The 14,675-nt window shown below is 39.6% G+C and overlaps 1 protein-coding gene and 1 non-coding gene across 2 annotated transcripts in view; one reads left to right on the top strand and one right to left on the bottom strand.

The window, feature by feature from the left end:
* The window catches only part of LOC104892067 (UDP-glycosyltransferase 85A2), a 67,317-nt gene that overhangs the window by 13,095 nt on the left and 39,547 nt on the right, over positions 1–14,675 (bottom strand). The window lies entirely within an intron of this gene.
* Positions 7,921–8,027, top strand: LOC125494444 (small nucleolar RNA R71). Its single transcript, XR_007270693.2, has one exon. It is a non-coding gene; the product is annotated as a small nucleolar RNA R71 (small nucleolar RNA).

Raw genomic sequence — 14,675 nt, forward strand, 5'->3', positions numbered from 1 at the left:
TATTCTACTCCTATAAATACCCACACTTTAGCCATCTTTTCCACACAAAACTTTGGAGAATCCATACTTCAAGGTTCTTCTTTCTCTTCTTATCTATTCTAGTTTTATATTTCTTATTCAAGTTCTAATTCTCTTTGGGTTAGAAAAGAAAAAGATTTTCCATGTTTCTTACTAAAAAATATTATGCTCATGATAGGTTATTCGTGTTTACATTCATGATTAAGTTCATGTAATAAGTTACGTATTAGATTTTTATATGATTGGTTTGTTAGGAGATCGTTCAAGATTAAGAGTAAGTGGAGATACTAGCATACATTTTGTGCAAGATCAAGGTACTTATGTAGCTAGATCTTTTAAAATGTGGTTTATATGATAAAGTTGTTTATTGTTTTATTGGTTGGATTGGTTTAGAAATTTGTTTAAAATGGTTACAATGTTTTATTATTCACTCTTGAAAGTGAAAAGAAGGAATGATATTATCAATCATTTTATATAGAAGTTTTGTTATCCTTTTTGGAAAATTAAATTATTTTTACAAGGAAAGGTTGATTGGTTTTTATGAACTTTGAATGTTCAAAAAGTTGTTTATGAGGAAAGGAGGTTTATTCATGACTTACAAGTCATATTATTATTATTTCCGCTTGATTAATATCAAGAGATTCAAAGTCCACTTGTTGGCAATTATAGTTACCCTTGATATAGCTCCGTGATGGGATGACTAGCTTGGGGGGTGTGCACACTTAGCAAAATAGAAGGGGAGATAAGAAGAGGAATTGTTTTCAGGATTATTTTTAATCCAAGTTGTTTGGAAAGAGTTTATTCTTAAAAAGGTTATTCTTGAATTACTATTCAAGTGTTTGGAATTTGTTCTTGTTTTCTTAATTATTATTCAAGTGTTTGGTAAGAGTTTGTTCTTAAATGTTATTCTTGAATTATTATTAAGTGTTTGAAAATAGTTTATTCTTAAAGAGTTATTCTTGAATTTTTGGTTATGGAGTTTTCGAAATGAAAAATTATGACGAACTAACAAATGTGTTACTTATCTAGTACATTTCGTACTCAGTTTTATACTGACGCGTATTTTCTTTTTCCTATTTGGCTTTGCCCTGTTTACCTTTTTGGTAAGCAGATTTGCAGGTGAATTTTGGATGTGCATGGGAGCATACTAGGAAGGGGATCTTCACCTAGATTAGAGTGTTTAATATTTTGAGTATTGAGACAATATTTACTTTTATTAATAAAGAAGTATTATTATTTTTGGTTAAAGTCTTCCGCTGCAAGTTATTTTGGTTAGTTAGTAGTTGGTTGCCGAAAGCGTGTTAGTCACGTGGCGGTAATACTCCTAAATTACTCAAATATTATTTATTAAATTATTTATTTAAAAGTGAGTAATTTGGGGGTGTTACAACAGTGCTCTAGCTTGATTAAACATACGAAATTGAATAGTTAGAGCACCTGTCACATTACTTACGTTCAACGTACTCAAGAATTCGAGAGTGAGTTGATCGTAAGTAGGTTCATGAACATCAAGGAAGTCCGATAACCCGACATTATCTGCCATCTCCCTTATCATCGATTCGATGTTAAGGTAGTTGCAGGTAGTGTGGTCATAGAACTTTATGGGACGAAACGTGCGCTCAGAACGTTGTTGGAAAATTTGTTTATGAGCGGCGTTGGGAAGTTTCACAGCATAGAGGGGAGGGGGATTAGAGCTGGACGAGGGTCCTTGTGAAGAGGACCCGGTCTTTGCTCTCTTAGACCTAGATGCGCCTTCACCACTACTTCTTCCCATGGTGGTAAAGAATTGTTGTTTTGCAAAAAGAGGAAGGAGAAGTGATGATCTGCTGCAATGACACAACCACAAAGCGGACTCTCTACATAAAGAAACACTCAAAAAGAAAAATCGAAAACACACAAAAAGGAAAACACACAAAAAGAAAAATCAAAAACTAATCCTAAGATCTACCAGCTAGCCATCCACAATTAGTAGCAACCAAGTTGCTAGCAATCAAGAGTATCACCACTCAAAGAGACTTTCAAGCCAATTTCACCAAACCAACCACAATTATGCACAAAAATCAACAACACGTAAAAATTTATGCAATGTAGTTCTCAAAAAGTCAGAATATTATGAATTTATCACAAACCACAAAAATTGCACTTGTTCACCACATCACCAAACACAAATATGACCAAAGTTCATGAACAATCAAAAGAAATTAAGGAAAACAAGCATGCAATCTAAAAGAAAACACACTAGAAGTTCAATTTAGTAGATTATTGATGAAAAAACAAAGATTAGAAGGGAGTTACCAACATGGAGATGAAAATCCCCAATTTTGAAACCCTAGAAATCAAATCCTTGCAAAACCCCCAATTTTTGTGCTTTGAATGTTGTAGAGAAGATGGTGATGAAGATTCCGGTGATAAATGTCGTCGGAAGTGGCCGGAAAAGTGTCGTGGTGGCCGGATCTAGAGAGGAGCAAGAGAGAGAAAGTGAGTGAGTGTGAGAGAGAGTTTCGAAATTAGGAGGAAAGTGAGTGAGGAGGGCCGAAAATTTGACTTAAACTTGCGAAATTTCGTGCCCAGCCGGTTTGGTGCGGGCGCACCTCCTCAATGTGCGGGCGCACCAATCGAAAAAAAAGTTTCAGAAGTGTTTTGGTGCGGGCGCACCAAGAAGAGGTGCGGGCGCACCAGACCCTTCTGTGTTTTTCTGAAAAATTCGGAAGGCTTGGTGCGGGCGCACCTAAGTCTTCTGTTTTTCTCAAAAACAGTCGACAGATTTGGTGCGGGCGCACCATGTTTTTTTTCGAAAATTTTTTATAAGGTGTGGGCGCATATCCACGCGGTGCGGGAGCACCTAACCTTCTGTTTTCTCACTCTTTCTTTGTCGAATCACTCATTTCACTCAGCCTCTCATACAAATTCAGATGTCCTAATGTAGCTCTCATGGCGAACTGATAAATCAAAAGCCTAACTAACAAACAAAAGAAAAATAAAAGAAAGGAAAGAAAAGAAAAGAAACGGGTTGCCTCCCGTGTAGCGCTTGTTTTAAGTCATTAGCTTGACTAAAAAGGATACTACCATCATAAGAGTCGCTCAGGTGAGCGAAGAATCAAGCAACCAATTGAATCAATGGCATGAGAATCATGATAGAACTTCAACCTTTGACCGTTTACCCAAAATGGACCATTCTCACCCATAACTTCATAGGCTCCGTATGGAGTAGTCTTCAACACAGAGAAGGGACCCGACCACTTGGACTTCAACTTTCCGGGGAAAAGCTTTAGTCTTGAGTTGAACAACAAGACCTTGTCCCCAACCCGGAAGTCTCGTTGTTGAATCTGGTGATCATGCCATTTCTTCGTTTGCTCTTTGAATATTCTCGAGCTCTCATAAGCATCAAAACGAAGTTCTTCAAGCTCTACTAACCTTTCCTTTCGAGCTTCTCCCGCCAAGTGGAGATCCATGTTGAGCTCCATAATTGCCCACCAAGCCTTGTGCTCTAGTTCAACCGGCAAATGCATGCTTTGCCATACACAAGGCGATAGGGAGTGGTGCCTTAGGCGTCTTAAAAGCCGTGCGAAGAGCCCAAAGAGCGTCATCAAGCTTCAAAGACCAATCCTTTCGTGTCCTATTACCACTCTCTCAAGAACATTCTTAACCTCTCGATTCGAGACCTCAACTTAGCCTTGTGTTTGGGGGTGATAAGGAAGAACTACTTTGTAATTCACCCCGTATTTCTTCAATAGTGCTTCTAATTTCTTTTTGGCGAAGTGTGAACCGCCATCACTGATCAACACGCGGGGCACCCCAAATCGAGGGAAGATGATCTTCTTCAAAAGCTTGGTGACTACCTTATGGTCATTTGGGAGAGGCAATGGCTTCAACCCATTTGTCACGTAGTCGACGCAACAAGAATGTATACATTCCCACAGGAAGGAACGAATGGGCCTATAAAGTCGACTCCCCAGACATCAAACGGCTCAACATTCAAGAATGTTCTGTTGAGGCATCTCGTGTCGCTTTGTGATGCCACCACTCCTTTGACATCTATCACAAGCCACCACAAATTTTCGGGCATCCTTTTGCAATGTTGGCCAGAACATACCACATTGGAGCACCTTAGCAACAGTTTTGCTTGCTTCCACGTGTCCTCCACATGCCAAAGTATGGCAATGATGCAAAACCGAGGCCGTCTCATGATTAGGAACACACTCCTAAACACACCATCAGCACACTTCTTAAAAAGGAGCGGGTCATCCCAGTAGAACCTAGAAACTTCTTTAAAGAACCGCTTCCTTTGTTGGGAAGTAAAACCTTGAGGTTCAATCCCACAGGCCAAATAATTTGCATAATCAGCGAACCATGGAACCTCATTGTTCAGAATGGCGAACAAGGCTTCTTCTCTCAAATGTCCTCGATAGGAATCTCCTCCAGATTGTCAAGAGGGAGGCGAGAAAGATGGTCAGCTACCACATTCTCCGCCCCTTCTTCTCTTTCATCTCAAAATCAAACTCCTGAAGAAGCAACACCCACCTAATGAGCCTAGGCTTGGCATCCTTCTTACTCATCAAATACCGGACCGCAGAATGATCCGTATACACCACCGCCTTATTACATGTCAAGTAGGAACGGAACTTGTCAAAAGCAAAGACCACGGCCAACATTTTCTTCTCCGTAGTTGCATAGTTCCGTTGAGCATCATCCAGAGTCCTACTTGCATAGGCTATCACATGAAGCCTCCCTTCCTTGCGTGGCCAAGAACAACTCCCACTGAAAAGTCACTAGCATCGCACATTAGTTCAAAAGGCAAGCTCCAATCCGGAGCTTGCACAATGGGGGCAGAAGTAAGGGCTTTCTTAAGAGTTTCAAAAGCCTTAGTACAAGACTCATCAAACTCAAAATCAACATCTTTTTGAAGTAGATTCGTCAATGGTTTGGCTATTTGAGAGAAATCCTTGATGAAACGCCGGTAAAAACCAGCATGTCCAAGGAAAGCGCGAACTCCCGTCACCGAGTTCGGTGGCGGAAGCTTCTCAATAACCGAAACCTTTGCCGGATCTACTCAATACCCTTTTTCGACACTTTATGCCCAAGTACAATGCCTTCCTCGACCATAAAGTGACACTTCTCCCAATTCAGTACAAGGTTCGTCTCTTGACACCTTTTTAACACACATTCAAGATTAACCAGACATGTGTCAAAAGACGAACCACACACACTAAAGTCGTCCATGAAGACTTCAATGGAATCTTCTAGCATGTCAGAGAAGATTGCTGTCATACACCTTTGAAAAGTGGATGGGGCATTACACAAACCAAAGGGCATCCTTCGATATGCAAATGTCCCATACGGACAAGTAAAGGTGGTTTTCTCTTGGTCATCCGGATGAATGGGGATTTGAAAGAATCCGGAATAACCATCGAGAAAACAGAAGTGTGAATGACGAGCAAGCCTCTCCAACATTTGGTCAATGAAGGGAAGGGGGAAATGATCTTTCCGGGTGGATTTGTTCAGTTTTCTGTAATCAATACAGACTCTCCACCCAGTGACAGTCCTAGTTGAGATTGTTTCTCCTTTCTCATTCTCAACTATAGTCATGCCTCCTTTTTTGGAACCACGTGAATCGGGCTCACCCACTTGCTATCTGAGATAGCATAGATGATTCCCGCGTCACGTAGTTTCAAGATCTCCTTTTTCACAACCTCTTTGAGGTTGGGATTGAGCCTTCTCTGATGCTCGATGGAGGAGGCATTACTATCGATGAGATGGATACGATGCATAGCAAGAGAAGGGCTTATCCCCTTAAGGTCATCAATCGAATACCCAATGACATCTTTATATTTTTGCAAAATTCCAATCAGTTTTGATATAGAAATGTCATCAAGACTCGAATTGACAATAACAGGATAAGTACATGCATCATCAAGAAAAACATATCTAAGAGAGGAGGGAAGGGGTTTGAACTCTACCTTGGGAGGAGGCTTAGAACACTCCTTTTTATCCGTGGATGATGCAGCTAGAACCTCAAACGCCTCATCTTGCTTTCCTCTTCCATGTCCAAGCTAAGGGTGTCGGTAAGATAGCATACAATCGTCCCCAAATTATCCACACTCATGGGTCCTCTACCTCATCTTCCACTAGGCTTACCCGGCAAATTTTCTCCATCATAGGTCTCTTCAATGTTTTAGAGAACTCAAACACCACCCGCTCATTAGCTACCTCAACCGTGATTGTGTCGTTTTTGCAGTTTATCACGGCACCCAAAGTCTTTAGAGCTTCTCTTCCCAGAATAAGAGGAGTCTCAGGATCTTCCTCCATATCCATCACCACAAAGTCGCATGGTACAAACACATGCCCAACTTGAATCGGTATATCCTCCAACTCACCACAGGGACTCTCACAGTGCGGTCCGCCAATTGAATCGTTTTGCGCGTAGGATGAAGAGGAAATTTCAGGTGCTTTGCAATAGAAGAGGCATCAAATTGACACTTGCTCCCAGATCGGCCAGTGCACCCTTAGGCTCTAAGTCACCTATCTTCACCGGCAAGGTGAAACTCCCGGGATCTCTTTGCTTCTTGGGCATAGTTCGTTGCACAAGAGCACTCACTTGGTAAGGTAGGGAGATAAGCTCATCTTCAAGTTTTCGCTTATTGGAGAGGATCTCTTTCAAGAATTTAGCATAAGCTGGCATTTGAGACATAGCCTCAAGGAATGGGATGTTGATTTGCAGGCTCTTCATCACATTGAGAAATTTAGTGAACTTGTCACTCAACTTTCTCTCTACCAACCTATGAGGATAGGGAACCGGAGGCACATAGAGATTTGGTTGGTGGAGGTGATGGCAATGGTTTTTGTCACCAACTTGAACATGTGACTCATCTTTCTCCTCAACTTCCTCTTTCTCAGTTTCCTCAGCTCCATCTCCTTCTCAACAACCTCAGCTTCTTCATCCTTCTCTAACTCCCCATTCGGCATCTTAGGACCCGCATAACTTGTTCCCGACCTCAAATGAATGGCTTTGGCTTGATGGAGGTTGGGGTTAGGATGGGTTGGCCTGGAAGTTGATTTGTGGGGGTGAGGGATTCTTCTCAGCTACTTGGGCAATTTGGGTTTCAAGCATTTTGTTGTGGGCTTGTAGCTCTTAAACCTTTGCTCATGGTTTTGGAGAATTTGGTTCATGGATTGGAGTTGTTGGAGAATTTGGAGAGAGGTTGGATCGGAAGATGGTGTAGGTTCGGGATTTTGTTTGGGGAATGGAAGATTGGAGGGAGGTTTTGGGTTGTTGGTCCTTTGATGTGGAGCTTGGTAGTGTTGGACCCTTGTGAGGAGGAACCACCTTGGTTATAGTTTTGGTTTTGGTTATACCCTTGCGCAAACCCTTGGTTGTGAGCTTGGTTGTACCCTTGTTGAGGTTGATTCCATCCTTGTTGAGGTTGGTTGAATCCTTGGGTGTAGTTTTGTTGAGGTTGTCTCCAACCTCCTTGTTGATTGTTCCTATACCCTTGGTTTCCTTGATATCCATCTCCTCTTGAATTAATTGCCGCCACATGCTCCGAATGGGTACCTCCACAATAAGAAGTATCATGGTTAGTACCACCACAAATATCACAAGAAAAAGAGTTTACCTGTGAAGGAGTAGACGATGCAAGATTGATCTTGGAGAGCTTCTTGTTCGAGTTGGTCCATCTTGCTTGAATTTGATCCATGGGGTCAATTTCAAACTTTCCGCTCTTCTTAGGTTGAGCACCTCTTCGTCTTCCACCCCATGAGTAGTTCTTGATCACTTCCTCAATTGTGGACTCAAGTTGTTCTTGCGGGATCTTAGATAGTTGACCTCCCGCTCCAGCATCAAGGTTGGCCCGTGAAATCGGATCAAGACCATCATAGAAAAATCGCATGAGTAGATTCTTGTTGAACTCATGGTGTGGGCATGAACGGATCATCTCCTTGAACCGCTCCCAAGCTTCGGCAAGTGTCTCATCGTTCTCTTGCTCAAATGAGGAGATCTTCCTCCTTATGTCCGCAGTCTTCCACTCCGGGAAGTATTTCTTCAAGAAGGCCATGTGATTCTTCCCATGTAGTGAGGGAATTAGCAGGCAAGCTCTTGAGCCATGACTTTGCTTTTCCGGTAAGAGAGGACCGGAACAAGTGCATCTTGATGTAGTCAGGAGAGACATCATTAGTTGTTATCATGGCACAGATCTCAAGAAACCTGTCGAGATGGTCTAGAGGATCTTCATCTGACCCCCCACAAAACTGCTCTGCTTTCACCATCCGAGTATACTGAGGGTGAATGCTGAAATTTGTAGTGGTGGTGGGAGTCGAATTCCACCTTGAAGAACATAGGAACCCGGATTTCCGAAATCCCTAAACAGTTGTGGATTTGCTTCACCCATTTCTGATTCAACTTCACTTGATGTACTTGAGATTGGTGAAGAAGGCTCGGAACCCAAAGTCAAATTTTCCAAATTCTTCCGAAGCTTTCGCAATGTACGGTCGATTTCAGGATCTAGAGGCAATGTGGGTGAACCGTGAGTTCTTCTTCTCATGTAACACAACAAAGCTAAGCAGAGGATTAGCAAATAACAACCACAGTTAAAAAGAAAATAAAAGAAAAATCAACTAAGCAAACTAAACTAAAATATACTTCAATCAATAGCACAATTCCCCGGCAACGGCGCCATTTTGATAAGAGGTTTTTAGTGTGTCGTTAAGGCACTAAGAACCGCTTTCCAAACAATATTTATAATCCTAACAAGCAATTACTAAGGAATAGTAAGGGCAAGTCAAGGGTCGATCCACAGGGAAAATGGGATTGATTAAAGTCTATCAAGTCAGACTACCTAATTGAAAGGTATTTGGGGGTTTGAAAGATGTTTGGTAACAATTAAGACTATCTAACAACTAGAACAAGCAAATATACGAGTTTAAATATCAAATAAAAGACACTAGAGTTAAGGTTACTAGTATGAATAAGAACGGATGATGATTGTTAATGCGATTGTGAAGCAACAAAGACGATTATGCAAGGTTTAGTTCTCCTCATAAATACTCGAGTCCTCTCTCGAATGGTCCTCAAGAGTAATCACTTAATCATCAACTAAATCCTCTCTCGAATGGTCTTTAGTTAATTGATTAAGAGATTCAATAAGTTTGGAAAACCCCTAATGAAGGATCCCCTTAATTTCCATCCAATATCTTGGTATAGAAATTAAGTTGATTCTTGGGGATGATAAAAGAGTTCAAAATCCGATTTAAGAACATTTGAAATCAAAATACCAAAGTATAAATGTGATCAATATCTATCCTAAGGTCTCAAAACACCAAGATCAATGCATAAGCTTCTCCATCATCACAATCACATCAACATCATATTAAAACCCTAATTATGCTTTCACCCTAACCCTAGATATGAAACTACTCACTAATCATGGAGTTTAAGCAATTAAACATAAAATCTATGACTAATCTAAGGTTAAACATGATTAAGCAATGATTAAACTGAAGAAAATCGCATTTATGGGACTAAGAGAATAAAGATCTAAAATAATCTAAGAACATAAACAAACACCAAGAGAATGAATTAAAAACTGAAACTTTGAATTAAATAAGAAAAGTACCTTCAATGTCAAATGAATCACAAACTATGATCACTAATCTCAATTATCAATGAAGACTAAAGTGTTTTCTCTCTAATACAAAACCCTAAAATATTCTCTGAAAAACTAGAATAAAGCGTAAGTCTAAAACTCCTCTCGAAAAGAGGGTTTAATGATCGATTTTTTTTCATTCCGGATCGTAAGGTGCGGGCGCACCTTGCTCAGGTTCGGGCGCACCAGACCTCAGGTGCGGGCGCACCTGAGTCTTCTGCCTCAAGGTGGAAATCTCCCGTTAAATGGTGCGGGCGCACAATGAATAGGTGCGGGCGCACCAGATATAGGTGCGGGCGCACCACATGTCAGGTGCGGGCGCACCTATGTCTTCTGCCTCAGTCGAAGTTCCTCCGTCAAAATGTGCGGGCGCACCAGACATAGGTGCGGGCGCACCTTGTGCTGGGTGCGGGCGCACAGAAGTCGTCTGTAATATGTCTCATGATAGGTCGATGGTGCGGGCGCACCAGCAGAATGTGCGGACGCACCAGCGTGTGCGGGGGAAATCTAGGTGCACCTCATGCTTCCTCTCATCCTCTACCTCGTTCCCTTGTGCCATGTCTCGCATTACTCGGCCCCGAAAAGGGTCATGCATAAAAAAAAATGAACAAACATGGTGAAAGCATATGCGCTAGAAATTCGATCAAAATAGATCGAAAATCTACAAAATGTCACTATGATCAAGTATGATCAAGTGAATGAAATAGAAGGGAAAAGTGAGGAGAATGAGGGAAGAAAAGGAGAAAAAGGGAGCTAAAACAAGCCAAAAGAAAGTCATAAAGTCCGTTAGAAACGCTCTTATCAGAGCTATCTGCGTCGCATGCAATAAAATTGCGTTGCAAAATCCCAATTTGCGTCGAACCACGTGGCGAATATGACGCAAATCGTCTTTCACTATCTGCGTCGCATGGTATTTTAGTGCGTTGCAAAAGCTTAAATGGCGTCGGACCTCATGGCCCATACGACGCAAATTTGCGGCCCAACTCACTTGTTTACTAAAACACCGCGCCTCTCTCTCACCCTCAAACCCTAAAAACCTGCCTCTCTCGTCTCTCTCTCACTGCGTCTCTCTCTCACCCTCGAACCCTCAAACCCTAAAAACCCGCCTCTCTCTCACTGCGTCTCTCTCTCACTGCGTCTCTTTCTCCTCAAACCTCTGTTGTGGTGATAATTAGTAGTGTTAATCTTCCGATCCGAAAGGTCGACAGAACAGTCGATATCCTCAATAACAAAAATCGCCTTTGTTCAACGGCAAAATCGTCATATAATTTGAGCATAATTTCAGCGATTTCAACTCGATTTTGATTTTTAAGTCGCTCGTTCTTACCCTCTGTTGTGTCTTCTCCTTTTTCTCTTTATCTTCATCAGTTGAATGTTGATTAATTTCTGTTTGTGATATATAATTGTTTTTGATTTTGAGTGAAAATTTGAAAATTTGCAGTGAAAATACGTCGGAGTTCGTGCTTCAATCTCTTTCTCCTCATCACGCTAATTTCGTCTGTTGCACTTCATAACGTCGGAGTTTGTTGCTGTTGCGGTCGCCATAGAGAAGCCAGAAGGTTTTAGATCTCCCGTCATCGAAGATTAACAAGAACGCATCAGATCTGCACTTTTTTTTTAATTTCTTTGTTGTTTTTAGTTCTTGATTTTGTACATATTTTTTCTAATTTCACGATGTGTTCGCTTCTTGATTTTGTTTTAGTTCCTAATTTTTCTAATTTTTTGTATTACATTAGTTGTTGATTGTATTACATTAGTTGTTGATTGTATTACATTAGTTGTTCGTTTCATATTTTTTCTTCTCCTTTTCTCTTTATCTTCATCAGATCTGCACTCGAAAAGCGCGGCAGTATTCTTGAGTTGTTGTATCTATGTTGTTGTACCATTCCAAGTTTTTTAATTTAAAAAAAAAAATTCCTAAAAAAATTGCAATTTGCATCGCACGTAGCCCAAGGTGCGACGCAAATCACTCATCTGCGTCGCACTCTAGGCGATGTGCGACGCACATTACCCTTTGAGCTTGGTGTTGGGTTGGGTAGTCTGCGTCGCACCGTATACAACGTGCGACGCAAATAGCTAACTAATCTGCGTCGTTTCTGCATACGACGCAGATCGTTTCTGAGTCATTTGCGTCGAGGGCTTTGGCGTCGCACCATAGTCCGACGCAAATAGGCGCCTCACATCCGACGCAAATTGCCTTTTCTGTACTAGTGACTATTCATCAAGCTTTATTTTACTCTGTTGACTCTGCACTAAAGCTTATTTGCTTCTATGATTCTGAATGGGGTAATTGTGCTTTTTGTGCAAGGTCTTTGACAGGATATTGTGTTTTCTTGGGCAATTCTCTCATATCTTGGAAAACAAAGAAAAAAACAATGTCCAAATCATCTACTGAGGTTGAGTATAGATGTATGTCCCAAACTAGTAGTGAATTAGTTTGGCTTGAGGGACTTCTCAGTGCTCTTGGTCTTACCATTCTTACACCTATTGATCTTTTTTGTGACAACAAATCTAGCATCTATCTTGCTCATAATCCCATCTTTCATGAACGCACCAAGCATCTCAAGGTCGACTGTCACTATGTTAGAGAACATCTCAGCAATGGATTTCTCAATGTTCTTCATGTCAAGTCCTTTCTACAACTGGGAGACATCATGACAAAATGTCTTAGTGAGCAACAACACAAGCATCTCAGTTTCAAGTTGGGTTTGTTTACCACTAGTCCAACTTGAGGGGGGGTGTATTGAACATATCATGTGCACACATGTAGGGAACATTATCTCTCCATGTTCCTAAAGTAGAGTATTTTTTCCTAGAGTTTTGTACCTAGTATTCTTTATTGATCCTAGGCAGATTATAGTTGTTTTCTTTTGTCTTTTATGTTTTGTCTGTTTGTACATCACACTCCTTTTCTCTAGGTTTAGCTTTACCTATATATATATATATATATATATATATATATAGGTTTAAGTTCATATGAGAACCACCCTTATGGTGAGAACCGTGAGAACCACTCATTTTTCCTCGTTTTACGAAGATTTTGATCATTTCATAACATTTTTTCTCAATTTTTATTTCACTTATTTTATGGTTTTGCTCATTTAACAATTTTGTGCTCATTTATCAACATCTTTGCTCATTTTACGTTTTGCTCATTTTACTTTTTTTCTCATTGAACTTTTTTATGCTCATTTTACGTTTTTCCTCTTTTATATTTTTCTACATTTTACGTTTTTGATAACTTAATGGTTTATACTCATTTTATGTTTCTGCTCATTTGGTACTCTTTTTTGTTCATTTTAGTAAGTTTTTGCTTATTTTAAGTGGTTCTCACGGTTCTCACCATAAGAGGGTTCTCACTGGAACCCAACCCTATATATATATATATATATCACAAGAAGAATGTCACATTTTTCCGTCCGACGAAATTGGACGCTAAAAACGCGGGATCGGACGCTAATGAGATTAGCGTCCGTCAACGGACGCTAAAAGGCTGATGCAAAACACCTGGTCGCTAATTGTCCAATTACCGTCCGCTTAGCGGACGCTAAAAATTTAGCGTCCGATTTTAGTCGGATGCTAATTAGCGTCCAATTAAAGTCGGAAGCAAATTAGCGTTCGATTGAAGTTGGAAGCAAATTAGCGTCCGACTAAAATCGGACGCTAAAACTGAAATTTCGGACGCTAAAGTTGTAAACCAGACAAAACAGCTGCTTTTGCTCAGATACTTTTGTTATCATCTTTCACTTTGCCCAAGGTGTTACTTTATTATTTTTCTTTAATTCATTTTATTAACTTTCAATTATTATTTCAAAGTGAACAATGCTAGAATAAAAAAAATTGAGAATTAAACAAATGAGAATTTTATTTAAAATAAATATATATATTTACAATCTAATACCAAAATTTAGTACTATAATAGTATAATTACATTGTAACTAAAATCTAATACTAGTCGGACCCACTGCCGAGGTACTGCACCATCGCGCCAGCCACCGCACCACCAGAAACCTCACCAGCGCATCAACCACATCTCCGCCGCGTCAGCCACTGCTCCGCCACGCCAGCCACCTATAAATACCAAAAAATAAAAAAATCAACCAAAAAAAGAAATAAAATAAATTAATTTTAAAATTGATTAATGTTACTGCCATAGAGACTAGATCTGATATTATCATTATAACTTCTCAATAATTTTAAAATTGACTAAGAAATTACACTTGAAAAGGGGGAGATGTAGAGATGTATCATAATCATTTGGAAGGAACAAAAGATGAAGTTAACTGCTATACCTTTGATTGATTGAAAAAAACTTAACCATCCGATCGCCAGATATTGATTAAAAAACTTGACCATCAGATCACCAGATGAAGTTAACTGCTATACCTTTGATTGATTAAAAAAAACTCAATATTATCATAATCATCATATCACGACCACTACGGCAAAAAACTTAACTACAATTCATATGTGAGTATGAGGGTAAAGACCAAAAAAGACCCTAAAAATAACCCTAAATTGATTTTAAAAAACTATACAGATTAATTCCTAAAAAACGAAAAACGGAAAAAAAAAAACACGAAAAACTGAGTTTCCAAAAAAAAGAAAATTGATTTCCAAATCAACAAAAAACGCAAAATCAAAAATAGAAATCAAAATTCGAATATATAAGAAAAACTCCTCAGATTTCGAACCCTAGATACCAAGAATCTCGAAATTTCGAACCCCAAAATCCAAAAAATCAAAAGACAAAAACCGAAAAACCAAAGACAAAAAAGCGAAATTGAAAAATTGAATAACCAAATCAAAAATAAAAAAGCACAAAATCAAAATCTCATAAAACCGAAAACTCAAAAAAATAAAGAAAAATCGAAAACCAAAAAAATTAAAAAAACTTAGGGAATCCAGATCTAGGAAAAACCGAAAAACCAAGAACAAGAAAACGCAAAATGAAATTAAAAAAACAAGAAAATCGAGAAAAGAAACTCCATAATCAACAATCAAAACTAAAAAAACATA

Source organism: Beta vulgaris, chromosome 1 (assembly GCF_026745355.1).
Source record: "Beta vulgaris subsp. vulgaris cultivar EL10 chromosome 1, EL10.2, whole genome shotgun sequence".
Lineage (NCBI taxonomy): Eukaryota > Viridiplantae > Streptophyta > Magnoliopsida > Caryophyllales > Amaranthaceae > Beta > Beta vulgaris.